The following is an 18,621-nucleotide window of genomic DNA, read 5'->3' as shown; positions in this document are numbered from 1 at the left end:
AATCTCATTGTTTCTTTACAAATCTCGATGCCCAGCTTTGATGGACTGACGTGCCTTTGGAAACTAACTAATATAAACTAAATGATAGAAACCTTAAAAACTAGTTATATGATCAACATTTTAGCACTTTGCCCTAGAGTGTTTATTTTATTGCTAACTTAGGCAAGGTACTGTTTTTCTTGATTGTTCTATACTCAAAAAACTTCTTCCTAATACTTTTAAAAGTTGAACTTGTATTTACCTTTCTGATACGAGCTAATAATAGGCTTTAAGACAGTTCCCTTTGTATAGAGCCACATAATGATTTTTTGAAAGTAAAAAAGAAAGAAAAGGTACATTGAAACACTGTAGAACATATATAAAGAGTAAAGAAAAACAAAAAAACATTCTTGGAACATTCAGGCTGTGAAAAAATTATTTAGATTTTTAAGTTTGTGAGCTGGAGAGAGCAAACAAGCTTATTAAAATTTCCTGCTCCTGAAATGCAGCAGTTAACTCTGGGGGAGGGATTACTGTGGTAGACACATGTTCTCCCTCACTCTGGAGACACGTATACTGGGATAGTACTCACACCAAGAAGCACCTCTGTAATTGCAGCCCTTTGGCATTTCCATTATTAACCCTATTTCTTAGGGCTTTACAACTTTGGATTTTCAAGTCAATAACTTTTTGAAACACTGTAAAGAATTTGACAGGCTAAATACTTATTTTCTGAAAAACGTATTTGGACTTACTGTCATCAAAGCAGAGGGTAAAATGCATGTTGTGATGTAGAGATTTTTATTTTCCTTAAATTGGGGCACTCATCTTTGAAAATAGATCACGCATTTGTCTGGTTTTTAAATCTAAGAAAATTTCAGTAGGATTTTACCTTTGAATAAGATAGTAATTTTGACTGCTAATTTTTAGATTTAAAATGTATATTAAATTAATATGTTGTGGTATGCTAACAGTTGAAACCATTTGAATATCAGTAGCTTATTATCATTAAAATATTTTTTCACATAAGTGAAATTAGAGAAATGACCACAGTCCCAAGTTTAAGGTTTAGGGTTTTTTTGTTGTTTTTTACCTTTCTTTGGTACAGTGATTCAGAGTTCCTGGCCTCATGTTTCCTTTAACTTTATCATAATCCATGATTATCTTTTAAGTTGTTACATTGAGTCAGGTTAGTCAATGTTGCATTCTTAATTCCAGCTATATTTTTTCATTTTAATGTCCACTTAATGGGACATTATATGTAGATGAAGAATGGCTCTCATAGTACATTTCAGACTGAGCCTCATTTTTTGTATCACAATACATCTGCTTTATTATAAGAAAAGGAGAATGTTTTTATTCTGAAAAGACTATAATAGTGAACTTACTTATCAACTTAAAAGACTGGATACTTGCCCTTCCCAATAACTATTTGCAAACGTTTGAATATAGTAAGCTTATGAAAAGTTTGCCCTTGTAACTTGTGTTTCTGTGGTTAAAATTTTAAATGTTGGGACTTCCCTGGTGGCACAGTGGTTAAGAATCCGCCTGCCAATGCAGGGGACACGGGTTTGAGCCCTGGTCTGGGAAGATCCCACATGCCGCGGAGCAGCTAAGCCCATGCGCCACAACTACTGAAGCCCACGTGTTCTAGGGCCCGCATGCTGCAACTACTGAGCCCCCATGCTGCAACTACTGAAGCCCGCACGCCTAGAGCCCATGCTCTGCAACAAGAGAAGCCACTGCAAGGAGAAGCCCCGTGCACCGCAACGAAGAGTAGCCCCCGCTCGCCCAAAGAAAGCCCACGCACAGCAACAAAGACCCAACTCAGCCAAAAATAAAGTTTTTTTAAAAAGATATTTTAAAAAAATTTTTAATGTTAATATTAGAGAAGACAAGAATCCAGAATGACAAATAACATAAAGGGAGGCTTGGAAAAAAGTTGGAACAGCTAAAGGAAAACCTAAGATCTTTCACCTTCTTTGTTCCCTCTCTGTAATCTCTCTGACCTTATAGAAAACTTTGTTTAAAGGGGGAAAACTCTTTCGCATAATGGGAGGGGAGAAGAAAAAGCCCTATGTTACAACACAAAATTAACAGAGCCTTACTATTACCTTTCTATTTAAAGACCCCGTCCACCGAGGAGCATGACAAACTGCAGTAACCCTTGTCAGGGATGCGGGAAAACAGAAGACGTGCTCTGTTCCCCAAGAAACCTACAGTCCAGTCGGCCATAAATGAAGAAATGGCAGTGTGGACTTGGCTAAGTTAGTGAGCCCTAGTTTGTAAACAAATCTCGCTTACGTACTAATACAGGCTCAACTCCTCCCCCACCCCTACTCGCTCCAGGTGCCAAGTCAGCCCCAGAGGCCTGCTGAGGCCATGTCCTCACCTCCATCTCCCCTCTCCTCTCCCAGATGACCCGACCAGACAAGGTGCACACTTCGTGCCTCCATCAACAGGAGGTCAGTTAACTGAAAGACAATTACTTTCCCACCATGTGCTTGCTTATTTTTTTTAAATCTTTGTCCTTACCCACTACCTTCCAACTTGGCCAGTTACCTCAGGAAGTTTTCATGATCACTTTCACTCTCTTCTCAAGATTTCAGAGAAACAAAAAAATCAAGTTTGTGATAGTGTTGTCTTAGGTGAATGGAAATCGTGTTTAACAGAAAAATATGCCCTTCGATGGACCGGAAGATTCTTTTCTGAGTCTTCACAGACTCCACCTCCTTTCTTTATATGACTTCCCAACAAATAGCATCCTATACAATTAAATGAGTGCTTTACTCTCCTCCTATTTTGGTAACATTACTCTTTGTTTTTTTCCACCACTTTTCAACTGTTATGAGTAAGCAGAATTTTAAGGTCTGACCTGGAAAGTTGATCACCGTGTGTAATTGTTTTTTGTAAATAATGTGTAAAATGTTTAAAATCTAAAACGTGTTAGAGTCCACATGATCACTTGACCAACAAACTTGGGACACCGCTGTTTGGAAGCTGAAATGGTTTCCGGGAAAGATTGTGAAGCAGTGGCATGATTGTCAAATTGCCACCAGTAAGAGCTATTGGGTTTAGGGGAAGGAGGGATCCCTGGGCTAGCGGGATCTGAGAAGCTTTGACTAAGGCAATGAAGCTAGCTCTTAAAAGTGGGGTGGCATTTAGAAAAGTGTTTCCAGGAGTGAGAGAAGGGAGAATACGTTGTTCTCAACTGAGGCTGTATCTTAGAATCTTTTTAAATACCTTTGTACAGAAAGCAGCATTGGCAACACACCAAGAAATGATGTGTCCCCTTCCTTTCCTTGCCCTCATTTCTCCTCTTGCGCCTGTCACAAAGCCTCTCTCCTGAAGCCACTCCTCAAGCCTCCACCTCAGTGGTCTGCAGCAGTTTCAAGAAGAAATGAAGGACCGAGATGTTAGGGATGGGGCTATGCTGAGCTTGTGAACCGCACAGAGGCAGAAAGAAAGGTAGGAACTGTCGAGCTAGAGATCAGGAGAAACAGGCTTTGTTGGTTGGTCGTAGTCTCCTGCTTGTAGGTCAGTTTTAGAGATTTCCTTGGGGATTATTTCCTGTGCCATTGCAGGTTCCAAAATGAGTCTTTTCAGACTTAAATGTAGCTAAAGAATATTAAGTTCCATTGGTATCTCTTTCCTGGTTAAGTGATTTTGAGTTGAAGTGATGCTAAAATTCCTAATCTCCCCTCATGTTTGTCTTTCTCTGGAGCCAGTTTTATGTACATAGTCACACGTACATGTAATTCCTAGCTGGTTCATTATGCACGCTGAAGACCCCAAACCCTCAACTCAAATGGGGACTTATTACAATGGACTAAACCTGTCTTTAGTGACATTCTGAGACACTGGTTTCTCATTTACAACCTAGAGGGCCAGAGATCAGGCTTAAATGTAGAAGAATCTTAATTCTGAGACCTAGAGATGTTTAGAAAAACTAACCGGTAGATAATTCTGGGCTCATTCATGTCAGAGAAGACTGACATGACTACAGACTGCGCATGCTACACAGGTGCTTAGAACCGGGAAGCCTCACCTTGCCCACCCTTCTCATTAACTGGCGGGGGTGGGGTAGTGGGTACCAAGGGGAAGGAATCAGAATAAGGGAGGGAGGGAGGGAGGGGGGAGGGAAGGGAGATCAGCTCTCTCAACCTGTACCCCAACCAAGATTCTGATTCTTTTTTCCCCCTAGAAGAGCATCTTCTTCTCAAACCATGTAAGAACCAACTTTTTTTTTTAAATCAATGGGATGTGAATGAGGACTCTTGTTTCACGGTAAGGTCAACCATCTCTATGGGTAACAGTGAGGAATTGTTAAGAACATGACCTACAAAAAGAAAAAGGTTAAATCCTGCCTTTGCAAAGTAGTTAAGATAGGTTATAAGAAGGTGGGCCCCTCACCTAAACGTAAACCCCTCTTTCTAAAGAGTTCACCATTATATGCTTATTCCCTTTTGTAGTAAACTTAGGGTAAGGTGTGAGCTCAAACATGCTGCCAAGGGAAGGCTAATACAGAAGTTTGGGGGGAAAAGAAAACAAGCATCCTCCCAACCGAAGGTTTGCTTTTTTGAGCCTTCAAAAATGAAGCCGCCGTGAGAGGGCCTCTTACTGGCATCACACCAAAATCACCATCACCAGGGGTGCTCTCTCCTGGACCCCAGAGCCTCCATGTTGCTTGGGCCTCATCAAAACCGTAGGGCCTAAATAAAAATATTTTGTAAAAAAAAGTCATGGGCAGCTCTGTTTTCTAATTGAAAGTAATTATGATTTCTGTGCTGTGGTGTAATTGCCTAAAAAAATGTTATTTGATGATTAAGATTCTGGAGTGAATTGTGTTCTTTGGGCTCTTGTACCGGTCCTCCATCAGGGACTTGGTTTCAGCGGTGTACAGCTGCTGGAGTTGATTTACAGTGCTGCAGCTGTGGCTGGTCATAAATAAATCCTCTTATATAGTTGTTATGAACACCTGTTAGATCATCTGTCAGCAAAGCGCTGTTCACATTTATCATGGTGCGGTAGTTATTTTACCTCAATCCATTTCCAACTGACTCAGCCTCCATTGCTGGATTACTATTACCACACCATAATCGCTCGCTCCCACTCCATGTTACAACTTGCAGATAAAAGATTTCACTACTTGGCCAAATTTCATAAATAAAGGAGCAGTTCAGTGCAGTAAAAGTTTATTTTTGTCATCATTTGTCACCCCATTATTCTATAAATCAAATGGAATAGCGCTATTGCCAGCTCAGGCGTTGCTGTCAGCCTTAGGCATGGAAATGGTCCGTTTCTTCCTTTTAGATGAGATGACATGTCTTTCAGACTTAACTGGCTTATGGCTTTGTTTCACCCATTTTGTTTTATTACCCCTCCAGAAAAGCCCTGGGGAACAGAGAGACTTAAGGAGTGAAATGGAAACAGAAAACACAGCCTAGCACTCTGCTTAGCTCAGAGATCTGTGTTCCGCCATCCCATCACTAGGAACTTGACCACCACCCCACCCACGCACCGAGTCCTTGGCTGAGGACGCTCTTCATAAACTTCTGAGGGATTATAGTTTCTACTTAGGAAAGGCTATTACAATGTGGACTTACAGATATTGAAATACCTGATATATGTCTCCAGAGACCCTCTCGCTTTGACAGGCTTTATGCAAAGAAAAGACGAACTGGTTTCTTTGCTAAGATGCATTTTAATGGCTCTGAGGCTTTGAAAGGGAATGGTCACCCCAGAGAATGTCTTACCCCTGAAGGCTTGTCAGCTGGGGAGCTTTGGAGGAAGGCAAGATTTATTAACAAGTTGTGAACTCTGTCTCGGGCAAAAGTCAGAGGAAGGCAATGTCCCTTGGTTAAAAGGAAGAGGACAGAAAAAGCTGAAGGGATGGGGTAATAGAAAAGGGTTTATAGTTGATATTATACTTCCGAGTTGGTTCTAATTCAAGTTACATTCTTCATAGTCATTAGGTAGCTCATAAATTCAATAAAGTGTTTTACTGTTACTATAAAAATGACAGGAGGGGGGTTTTATGTTGTAAGTTTCGTTAGTTGCTCTTCCTGTTTTATGTTGAAGTTCTCTGGCCATTATGTCATTAAACCCCTTGGAGTCTGAAGGGCTCAGGCCCCTCCATTTCTTGCCTGTGTGCACTGGGCCCTGTCAGCCCAGGCTGGCCGGACCACTAGACGCTTAGAGCCAGCTGGCCATGGTGCCAAGAGGGCAGAGCTGTTTGTATCTGCTTTTTCACGAGAAGCAGCTTCAGTCTATGAAGATGCGTAGCGAGGAGGTCTGGGGTGGAGGGACAGCTTTAGACAGACTGCTCGAGGGTTTCTTTAAAATTCTGAAGGAAGAGTCCTTTTCATCGGCAGGAGGAGGACTTGCTGGATGGGGTGTCAGGAGCTCCAGGCTCTGTGGACCCAGGAACTGTTCTCTGCATCAAGATTGGTCGTGGCATCGACACTTTACTAACAACCTTCACATAGCTCTAAGTCCTTGGTAAAGTCGCAAGCAAATTTAGAGTTGAAATCTTATGGGGTTTTTTGGAAAGGAAACTCCACTCTCTTTTGGCTGTGTTCTTTGATTCCAGAAGAAAGCAAAGGGCATTTCTGCTCTAGGAAACTTTGCTTTCTCCAGATGTTTGTTTTGAACAGAACATCCACATGGAAACAGCAACTACTAATTCTCTGGCCAGAGTGCATCAAGGCCTTAATCTAAAGCCTCCCATCCATCCAGCTGTCTGGCATTTGCTATTATAGGGCACCAGCAGAGAAATGAGGCTGTGGCTTTATCACTGCACCCTGGGTGACAACTTGATTTTCTGCTTTCACCGCAGGCAGCAGCAGCCCAACATGATGGGGCTGTTAATTTGTGCATTTCATGGTGTCTGTCAGGGGGGCTGGGAGAGGAGGGCTTCAGGGGGAAGGGAATGGAGCATGTCCCAGCCGCGGAAGCACCTGTCTGCATTGACGGCACAGAGCACTTCTTATTAGTGTGCAGGTCTCTAAATGCAGCCCGGGGATGACAGCCTGGCATCGCAGCACCCACACACTGTGACAGGCGCCGGCAGCCGGTCCCATTGTTTGCCCTTGACGAGCATGTCATTAATGGAAATGGAAGAAAGTGAGGGCCACATCAGTATTCAAATAGCCTCTATTCTCTCTGCCATTCACCCCGCTGGCTCAGCCTGCTGCAGATTTCCTTCTGCAAGCCCCTCTTAGACTTTTTTAAAAAACAGATTTATTCGCAATGCATACAAATCCTTTCCATGTTGTTCCTGGTTTCTTCCAGTCCTGTGTTTGCATCCACCTCTTTAGGCTGGATTTAGCTAGATCAAAGAAGATTGGGGGTTCTTGTGTGTTGCAAAGGTCAAATTAGCAAGTGCCTGCTGTTTGCAGCCCAGAAAATGCACGCTGTCACTCTCAGAGCCTATTTCCTGTGCCTCCTGATTCCTGCGTGTCCTCTGGGGAGACAGTGGCTGCTCTGGCCACCACTCTCAGAAACACCTGATAAAGCCTGTGGCACTGAAGTAGAGAACCTGACTTCTCCAAGAGTGGCTGGCATGGAAAACAACACTCTTCTTTCTCAAGCTTCGTAAATTAAAGAGAAGTTAAGGAAACTGCCTAATAGTCACTTGCTGGAAAGAACTGTGTACCGCGCATGAGTATTTACGGCCAAGTGGGGAGTGACTGGATCCTAAATACATGTTTCCGTCCCTCAGACCCTGTGTTGGTCTGTTTGCTTAATAACGTAATTAGTGCTCAGAGGGAGGATATTGACGTTGCTGCCAGCAGCCATTGCTCTTCTGTGCGTTTCTCACCTGCTCCTGTTGCCCACTTGGCTTTCACGTTACCTGGCTGTGCACACACACACTCTTTTCACACACATACCTCGCACACACTCCCAAGAGCCCCCTCTCCCAATATGAGCCCAAATCCTTATCCCTCACCTCCACCCCCAAATACACCACCTAGTCCTATGTTTGCAAGACTCACATCTTCTATGTTCCTAGATGAAGGCAGCAATGAAAGACCACTTCTAATTTCTCTCTGACCTTTTAGTAAGGAAAGGTCAGAAGAACTGCTTGCTGTGCATTTCCTTGGCAGTGTCCCTCATCTGGTGTTAATCTGTCAGTGACTCGGGCCCTAGGACACCACCCATCTTCTAAACCGGCCTGGGTGGAGGCTGAAAATGGTGCCCGCGCCACTGCTGGATGCCTGCAAATGGAACTCAGGGCTAATACCTCAGCAGTGCAGCGTTCTCTTCTTACCCCAGCCAGAGGTGAACAGGGTAGCTCTCACTTTACCAAGCTATTTTTTTCCCTGAAACACAGAAACTCTTTGAGAGGAGGAGCCGTGTCTTTCTGTCCCCAGTAGAGGCGCCATGCTATGGTCTGGCACATGGTGGACGTCCACGGAATTGTCCCTATCCGTGGTATCTTGGCCCCTCTATGGACTTGGGCGTTCCGAGAACAGATTTTCTCAGGTGTTTATCTGACAACCTACAAAGCCCCCCAAACCTTCACCAGTAGAAGCCCAGAGAGGTGATAATGGTTTAAAAAGCCAGGTGGTAAATTGGGCTTTCTCTACTCACTTGCTTTGGAGCTGAGGGACTCCACCGAGGGCAATTTAAAAGAAACAGAAACAGGCTGAGAACAAAAATCCCAGTGCTTTAGCCTTAGTGTCAGAGTGATGGAAAATAATTTTCACGTTTGATTAATTATTAAGAGATCTGTTTAATAAAATATAGAGAGAGCATTTTGTCTCTCCACAATTGTTAGTATGACCCCAGACCCCTATTTTGGAGGTGAACAAAAAGCTATTGAGGTATAACAATAAATTTTGTCCCCAAGGGTTTTTGCAGAAGTGGCCATAGGGCCATCCTGACAGATTTAAGGCAGGAATCCCACAGCTGACACTGAAATGTGTCAAATCCAGTGGCTTCCGTTGGCAGGTCGCACTCGCCAGCCTCACCCAGACATGTGAATAAAGCAAAACCATTGACCTAGAAAGAAACTGTGCATCGGTAGGGGCTTTTCCTTTTTGTTTTACTTTTTAAGAAAATTATCTCTAAGACATAGGTTCAAGCGTTTAGCAGTCTTGAGAGCTACTTATTTCAAATGCAGCAAGTCATCAAGGACTTCTATTCTTTTATGAATAAATTATTTTCAAAACCCCACAATTTCTCTGCCCATGACTATCTTTATTTTATTGGCATTTAAATAGGAATATCTAGGTCTTACGAAGAAATATCCTATACGAAGGAATTAGGTTTCTTGTTTTTCTCCAGAAAAAAAAATGTAGTATTATCTGTAAGACTTGTATGTATTCTATTTTATTCAACCTCGGGCATTCAAACTAATTTAAAGGTAGCCTCATTTAGTTTTGTGAATATACATATTAATTAAAAAGCACTTGAATAAACATTTTAAAGATTGGATTTTTTATGCACTCGATTTGCCAGTTATTTTCAACTCTTTCTTATGCTCTACAGACGTGGCAGCAATAAGCAATCAAAATCAGGCACGGAGATGTCCAGGCTGAGGTTACTCCAAGGTCCCTCTACACACTCTAGCGACTTAGGCATTTGCAAGGTACACAGCTTTTCCCTTCAGGTGGGTGTTCCTCTGGTGAAGGCAGCAGTGAAAGACCACTACTGATTCCTTTCTGACCTTTTAGGGAGAAAGGACAAGTCCTCCCTGGTGTGGACCCCAGGCCCTGGGCAGTCTGGAGTTCCCAGGCTGCACCCTATGGGCCAGGCTGGAGTTGCCAGCATCCGCCTCCTGAAAGGCCTGTGCCAGCGCCAACGAAGTCTGCAGCTGCATTTCCCAAACTTCCACCATTGCCCACCTACTTTGAAGATAGATCCATCAAACTCTCTGGAAGGAATTCCAGAGCTTTTTGTCTGCAAATATTTTCACTCTCCCAGCAGCAGCCACTCTCGACAATGGAAAGCATAGCATGAAAAACATGTTGCAGGAATGGGGAGAGGTGGGGGGCCTGGAGGCGGGGCGGTGAACAATTTGATCTTTCAGTTACTAACCTCCCCAACTTTCACCCCAGATGGAGCACGGTGTGATATAGGGAGGTCATGTGGCCCCAGCCCCTACCACCATTCCTTATGGCCACGTAGTGATCTACTTTGGACCAAAACAAGCACATATGTCATGCTCTCTTTGGACGCCCAGAAAGGATGATTTACAAGAAGATCCAGAAGTGAACAGGGAGAAAATATTAAAACCTATATTCATCTTTATTACTGACCTCATGCTTCTTCCATTTTCTGTATTAGTTTTAAAATGCCCTGAGTATATTGGAACAGGACAGTAATACCTATACATGTACAGTAATAGATATAATTAATGTCCCATGTATAAATGAGTAATATAAGTAGTAATACATGTGTATAATATAATACATGAATATAATATACAGTCAGCAATACATGTAGGCAATTTACAAATAAATATACACACTGGAGCCAGCTCAATCCAAACCGCCTGGAGCCCGCAGGACCGCCCTGCGCTGCTAAGACTCTGGGCCTCACCCAGCCTTCTGAGCACCCGCTTCTCTTCTCCGCGGCTGTGGTTTGGGAAGAGTGGGCAGCGAGGCCTCTCAAGGCGCCAGGAAGTTATTTCTACTTCCCAGACAATCATGAGACTCATCTCGGCCTCTCCCAACCCGACCCTTTTTGCCTCGGGGCCGTTAAGAGAAGCACACTCGCTGTTCAACCAGCTTAACGAAGGCGCGAGGAGGAGGGGCTTCCCCCCGGGAGCAGGCGCATCGCGCAGGAACGAATCACAGCCCACTTGCGGGAAGCTGGGGGGCAGAGCGCAGGATCGGTGCGGGCTCCGTCCGAGGGAGGAAGGAGGGGCCGTGCAGAGGTGGGATGGCATCTGGGTCCATCTCATTAGGAGTGAGGAATGACTTGCGATTCACAAAAGGTCACTGCCTACTGAGGTAGATAAATTACCTGTAAGCCTTCAGCAGAGTTGGAGTATCTATTTGGTAAGGAAGTTCTCATTAAATCAAAGATTTTATGGCTTCTATTTTGTTGCATAGGAAAAGGGAAATAATTAGTAATTGACAAAATAAGTGCAGGGAATAAAAAAGTGTAATGTTATTCTAATAGGCCTTGTCTTGGTCTTTAACTTTTCACTTGCAAGCAGCATTATTTTTTAACTCAGATGTATAAAAATCATCCACACTGAGAAAGTGGAACCAATTGCAGTTAAACAATTGAGGGGAGCACTAACGAATAATAGAATAGGCTTTAAAATGCCATAAATATTGTTCCTTTTTATTGTGTTTGATTTTTGATGATTCCCATAACCCATTGGTTAAAATTAAATAGACATGTTCTTAGGTATTACTCAAATACATTTTAGTGCTAAACTATATAAAGCAGAATATATATATATATATATTTGCCCCCAAATTGCCTGTTAGATGAGTTTCTCAGATGGGCCCCTATTTTTCTACTGACATTTCCATCTTGGGAGACACCCCCAGATTATAACAATAGTAACACTGAAATTAAAATTTCTCTAAGGGTGAATTTAACCTAACCTATTGAGGTATTATCGTAGTTTATAGGCAGATTTCCATGGGATAACAAACACTGGAGCCTTTCTGTCAGTGAAATATTTACCCCTCACATTTACATGGCCACAGGGATATCTTTTTCATAGGATTCCTGCCTTTTTACCCCCAATTAAATCTGCTTTGGAGAGGATTTGTGCTGCTGTGAGATTCACAGGCTACCAGAAGTAAATGATAAACAAAGATACATGGAAAATAGCTCAGCGGGAAAGGAAAACAGTAGATTCACACTGATGATAGCCATTGTTTTAAATGATATCTTCCATGAGTAGGGGACTTCCTATGCTTGGTCTTAGGCTAATCAATCTTTAACCGATATTTTCTCTTTTTATCCTCACAACAGCCGGGTTTGTGAGGTGCTGTCTTCATCCACATTTCACAGATGAGGGAACTGGTACTCAGAGCACCTAGCCCCTTGCTCAGCCCTACAGCTGGAGATGGGAAGCCTGGGCCGGGACCTGCCTGGTCCCCGAGCCAAGCTGGTGTAAGAAAATCCTCCGCAGGGCTTCCCTGGTGGCGCAGTGGTTAGGAATCCGCCTGCCAATGCAGGTGACACGGGTTCAAGCCCTGGTCAGGGAAGATCCCACATGCCGCAGAGCAACTAAGCCCGTGCACCACAACTACTGAAGCCCGCACGCCTAGAGCCCGTGCTCTGAGACAAGAGAAGCCACTGCAATGAGAAGCCCACGCACCACAAGGAAGAGTAGCCCCTGCTCGCCACAACTAGAGAAAGCCGGCGCACAGCAACAAAGACCCAACACAGCCAAAAATAAATAAATAAATAGTTAATTAATTATTTTAGAAAAGAAAAAAGAAAATCCTCTGTAGGAAAAACATGGGGGCGGGGGCTGGGGGGAAGGGGGGTCTAAAAGTCACTAACTGAGATAATGTGCTCAGCATGGTGCCTGGAGCTCATTCATCATTAAACTATTGACTTTATGTAAAAAGACCCAAGTAGTGGGTGTTCTCCATCATGGACTGGGAAAGGAGCAGTGTTATATATATAAGCAAGTGCACAAGAAAGATGCAAATGTTTTCGTAAAAAGTACATGATGGACGGCAGGCATGAATGTGGCTTCAGTTTATCGGTTTTTCCAAGAGTCTCCCCTTCCCCAGTTTCCTCAGTTCTTTATTTAATATCATTTAAACAGTATCAAATAATGACATTCTCAACCATTTATCTAGGGAGACTATTCCACTCACTAATGGATCTCACTGTCAGGGAATCTTTATGGATAATTATTTAGCAACTTTTTTTTCCTAAATTTCTTTCCACTGGAACGCTGTGAGTGTTGAAAATGAACAAATGCGGAAGCACCCGTATTTTCTTGTGACCCTGGAGATTTCCGATGGGTGCCGGTGACGTTAGTGGAAGGTGTGTCATTTATTTGGTCTACCACCCAGTGAGTGACATCCGTCAGGCCTCAGACTGCCCAGATCCTCAGTTTCTTCAGAGAGACAGAGTGACTGTCCCCTTAGTGTCCCTCTTCCACTGGCTGGACGTTGAGCACGACATAGCCTTCCACCCCGGGAGCATCACCCAGCCTCTGGACCTCGGACATCCCAGGCAGAGGAGTGCCCTCGGTAAGTTCTTCCTCTTCCTATCATGTTTAAATCCCATGCAATTCTTGAGATTTCTGCAGTCACGTTCAGAAATAACCTGATTTCTTTTCCCCTTGGCTTCAAGGGTTTGTTCCTGCCCTCTGTGACATCTACCCCAGGGAACCCCAGCCAAATCCATCAAGGTAGAGTGGAGTTTCCTGAAACACCAAAGAAACTGGAACCCTAAAAGGCCTTTTATAGAATGACTCTTGGGAAATCCTAGCGTAACTATTTTGCCCCAGGAAAATTAACATTGCATTAGCCTACCTATCCTCTTATACTGTCTTTTCAAAAGGTAGTAGTAGATCGTTCATTTTAAAATGTAACAAACATCCTATTTGTATTTACTTTTTATGCCACCAACAATGCACTTGGTATGGAGTTGAATAGGGCTCCAAGAGAAAATACAATTAATGAATAGTCACAAGGTTGCTAATCTGATCAATGCTGGGTGATAGGACATTTAATCTGATTGTCTGTGACCACAACTGCACAGAGCTTGTAGCAGCGAAGAGGACCACATTGGCTGGCACAGCATTTGCAGACTGTTAATTATACTTGGGGGTTGGGGGTGGGTGCTGTGATGCAAATAGATGTGGGGAGGAGAGAGGGTGTCTAGTGGGAAGAAAGGAGGTGGCCGGAGGGCTCTAACTCAGGGAAGTTATCCCACAGAAATTGTGGCACTCTTTGTGCTAGGAACCCTCCTTTACAAGGCCCCATATTCAAGAAGAAAATGAAAACCAGACACATTCTTCATAAACCCCACATCTTACTCCAGGTGGGCGTGTGGACCACAGAAAGGAAGCCATAGACAGAGAGTCACACCGTTAGTTAAAGGCCAGGGATGTGGCCGCGGAAGTAGGGCTCCTCCTTGTCAAAGGCGCTGCTCTGGCTGAGAGGGTGGTCCACCCTGTTGGCCGTACCCATGGTGATCATCAGTACACATCGCCACCTAAAAACATAGAGACCCTTCTGCTTGCCGGGGATTAAAACATGCCAAATGCCTAAACGCTGCCCAGCCCGGCCTTGCCGTGCTGGGGGTGTGGGCAGTGCAGAGGAAGAGGCCCGGAACCTTCCTCAGTGTCTTCCACCGTTGCCCCCGGAGGCCGGCCATCTGAAGGCCGGGAACAAACCTGAAGGCAGGCTAGCAGGCTGGGCTACGTGCCCTTCACCCTCTCAGACCCCGAGGACGCTCCCCTGTCCTTTGCAGGGGTCAGTGGGAACAGCCCTCTATGTAGAGCCCGGCAGATGGCCCAGTGTTCTCCTCGAAAAGCCCTGCTCCCACTCGCAGAGCAGGGGTTCCCAACATCTCCTCCTCCCATTCCTCCGCCACTTCTCTCGTCCTTGCGGCAGGCACTGAACACCTTCTGCAGACAGGAGTGTTCTAGCCCAGATGTGCAGCCGGGAGGGCGCAAGGGCCCCGACCTCAGGGGCTCACATCTCACGGGGGAGATGACACAGAAATAGGCACTTATCCAGGAACATCCCAGAAGGCGGTTGGCTGTGTGGGTTGACTTTTTTTAAGTCATCAGCACCAAGGCCTTGCACGATGGGGCCCCACGTGGCCTTTTCCAAAGGCGTTCCAGCGCCTCTGTGAAGCTCAGCTCTCTCGGTTGACGCTCTGCCCTCGTATCTTGGCGCTCCATATACTTGAACCCTTCACAGCTCCTCAGCCACAATTTGATCAATGGTGCAGCTAAGTGCACAAACCATCATGCCAATATCTGGCAGATCGATGGAAGCCTGCGTTCCAGGCTGACTGTGAGGTCAGCGGGAGGCCCCAGAAGGGGTTTGCTCAGTGCCTGTTTGGGCCTCCGGCTCCTCCATCCTCTCCCTCGGATGCTCACGGGCTGGCCTCCGGACCGGCCTGTGAGGCCTCACCCTCCATTTAAATGGGTGCCAGGCACAAGGAGAGTGGCCAGGGCTCCCAGGAAGAGCCAGGACAACGAGCATAAGAGAGAAAGAGCTATTCTCTCAGCAGCCCAGCGGCTGCTTTGTTGGTGCTTTGCTCTGCCAGGATGTCCCTTTCTCAGCTAATGAACAGCTTAAGTGCGTGGACCAGGAGAAAAGCGGGGAATGTAAGTCCTGATGCTAAAACAATATCAGCAATACAGGAGGTTGCCTGAGCAGAAAGACCAGCTCGACCTAAAGGGCCTTTCAAATGCCTAGTTTTGTTCTGAAGTTGCCTCCCTGCTTGTCTCTCTCTCTTTTTTTTTAATTCCTTTAAAAACCATTACAATCAAGCATTTATTAAAATATTGAGGCCAGGGGAAGTACTTCTATGAGCTATTCAAGTCCAAAAGCCTCCAAGAAGGAAGATGGGACTCTGACAGTCTAATTGATTTTCTTCTAGAATAAAATTAAAAGCAAGGCAGAGAGTAGCAAATAGCACTCACCTTTATTGCACTCCTCAGAGCTTGGTAAATAGAGGGCGTTTCAGTGTTGGGTTTAGGGTGAGGGAGGAGGGTTATTATGAGAAAATGAAAAACAATTAGGTTGAGAAAGGAGCGTGGGTGGGGGCGGCAGCGGAGGAGGCCTCGACCGCAAGGCTGCAGAGAGGAGCCGGTGCTGCCTGGCCTGAGGCTGGCGGCCACCTGCTTTCCTTCTGAAAAGCGTGTTCCCTCTTTGACTCCGGGGCTCTGCGTCCAGGCCCGTGGAGCCGAGATGCTTACCCCTTTGCAGAGTGTAAACAAACCACAGGCCTCTCCCTGCGATCACTGTGAAATGAGAAGCCATTTCTTCCTCGTTAACTAGAAGCAGCCGCCCTTGTGAAAGCGGCTTCCCGGCGCCTGTGCACTGCTAATGGAATTTTTAACTCGGCCTAACTGCACCTGAAGGTAATCAGCGCTGGGCCAGTTGTGCATTCTAAGTCCCTGTCAGGCTGACAGGAGGGCGGAATTAGATGCTTTGATAACACTTCTCTCCAGGGTACCGTTTCCGCAGGGGTCGGGTACCAGCCCGCGGGCAGGGCTTTGCGCTGTGCTCCCCGCTCTCCCCGAGACGCTCCCATCCTGATGCGGGTGCCCTGACCTAAGGGATTTGGGTTCCGGTTCTCAGAACTTTACTTACACATTTCTCCCCCTGGAGACTGAGAGTGTTGAAATTCAGGCTGTTAAAATAAGGCTCTGCCCTGTAAAACCTTCTTCACACAAAAGTGTATTTCTAGCAGGAAGCAATTTGTACATTCCAATTTTCCGTATTCACCCCAACTCTGAAGTCACAGAATGTTTGTAAAATAGTGCCCAGGCATTGAAAATGCCAGCCAGGTATTTTGAAGTTGGTTTCTCCTCTTAACATGAGGCAGCATCTTCCACCAGGAACCGTTCAGGAAGCAAGAACTTCTAGTGGAAGGCTGAAGCAGTTTTAAGGGGGACACTCTCTAGTCATTTGTGTAACTTTTTCCCCCCTCCCTCCTCTAATTCCATTGTAGAAGCTTGAAAATACAATTCTTTTCCCTTCACCAATTTTGTGTTTTTCTATTTGGCAAACATTGATTCTTTTCTGTGTCGTAAATGGAGGTAAAATTAACTTGTCTGTCTGTTTCTTAAACAAAAATAAACAATTTCAATATGTATAGGCCCGGACCCTGACAAACGCCCTTTTATGGTATACCAATGTCACCAAGGAATGTCAGCTCAGCACCGTGATTAGCATTTTACAATTGCTACAGAGCCAAATGTTGAGAGAATAACAAATGCTGTTTTGTGCCCCATGAAAATTACAGCTGAAGAAATGGAATATTTTCAGTCATATAGCAGGAAATTAAAAAAGGGAGTCCGGGAGCCTAGGATCCAGATGACTTTCTTTCTCAAGTACTAATTTTAAGATCAAAATTGAGGTTTAAATATGTAGGCAAAAGTTAGTTTAGTTTTACTTTTTAAAAACTTTCTTGTCTAAAGTTTTGTATTATGAGTCCAGTGTAGGTGGATTTTTTTAACCCCAATTCCCAACTTGAAAAATAGTTGTTGTTAATAATTGAAAAGATAAGCTACAGATGAAGAGAAATATTTGCCTATCACTCTGATAAAGGACTTGTATGTAGAATATATAAAGAACTCTGACAATTCAATAATCAGACAAGGGGAATTCCCTGGTGTTCCAGTGGTTATGGCTCTGTGCTCCCACTGCAGGGGGCACAGGTTTGATCCCAGGACAGGCAACTAAGGTCCCACAGACTGTGCAGCACAGCCAAAACAAAAACAAAAAACAAAACAGACAAAAAAACACACAACAATTAAAAACGGGCAAAAAATATTGAAAAGACACTTCACCAGAGAAGATAAACAAATAGCCAATCAGTTCAGGAGACTGTGTTCAACACTATTGAGTATCAGAGAAATGCAAATTAAAACTAAAGTGAGATCTCACTACACACCCAGTAGGATTGCTAAAATTAAAAAGAAAGACCATATCAAGTGTTGGAGAGGATGTAGAGGAACTACAACTTTCTCATACCTGTTAGTAAGAATGCAAAATCATACAGCCACTTTGGAAGACAGATCATCAGTTTCCTAAAATGCTAACCACCTACTTATCACACAATCCATCAATGCCACTCCTAGGAATTTACTTAAGAGAAATGAAAACAGGTCCACACAAAGATCTACAAGCAAATGTTTATAGCACCTTTATTCAAAATTGCCTCATGAGAAAATAACCCAAATGTCACTAACTAGTGAACAGATACAGGAATTGTGGTATATCCATTCAACGGCATGTGATTCAGCAATAAAAAAGAATGAATTGGGGGATATATGTATATGTATAGCTGATTCACTTTGTTATAAAGCAGAAACTAACACACCATTGTAAAGCAATTATACTCCAATAGGGACTTCCCTGGTGGCGCAGTGGTTAAGAATCTGCCTGCCAATGCAAGGAACACGGGTTCGAGCCCTGGTCCAGGAAGATCCCACATGCCGCGGAGCAACTAAGCCCGTGTGCCACAACTACTGAGCCTGTGCTCTAGAGCTCATGAGCCACAACTACTGAGCTCACGTGCCACAACTACTGAAGCCCATGTGCCTAGAACCCGTGCTCCACAACAAGAGAAGCCACGGCAATGAGAAGCCCGCGCACCTCAACGAAGAGTAGCCCCCACTCGCACAACTAGAGAAAGCCCGCGTGCAGCAACGAAGACCCGACACAGCCAAAAATAAATAAATTTATTTTAAAGAAAAGCAATTATACTCCAATAAAGATGTTAAACAAACAAAAAAAAGGAATGAATTGACACACAGCAACATGGATGAATCTCAGTAACATCATACAAAGTAAAAGAAGCCAGACACAAAAGACCACATACTGTATGATTCCATTTATATGACATTCTAGAAAGGGCAAAATTATAGGGACAGAAAAGAAATCCCTACAAAGAGCACAAGGGAACTTTTGGAAGTAATAGAAATGTTCTATATCGTGATTGTGGTGGTAGTTA

This window comes from Balaenoptera borealis (genome assembly GCF_965194805.1).
Source record: "Balaenoptera borealis genome assembly, chromosome: 2".
NCBI classification, from domain to species: Eukaryota; Metazoa; Chordata; class Mammalia; order Artiodactyla; family Balaenopteridae; genus Balaenoptera; species Balaenoptera borealis.
Note: the sequence above shows the minus strand (reverse complement) of the source record.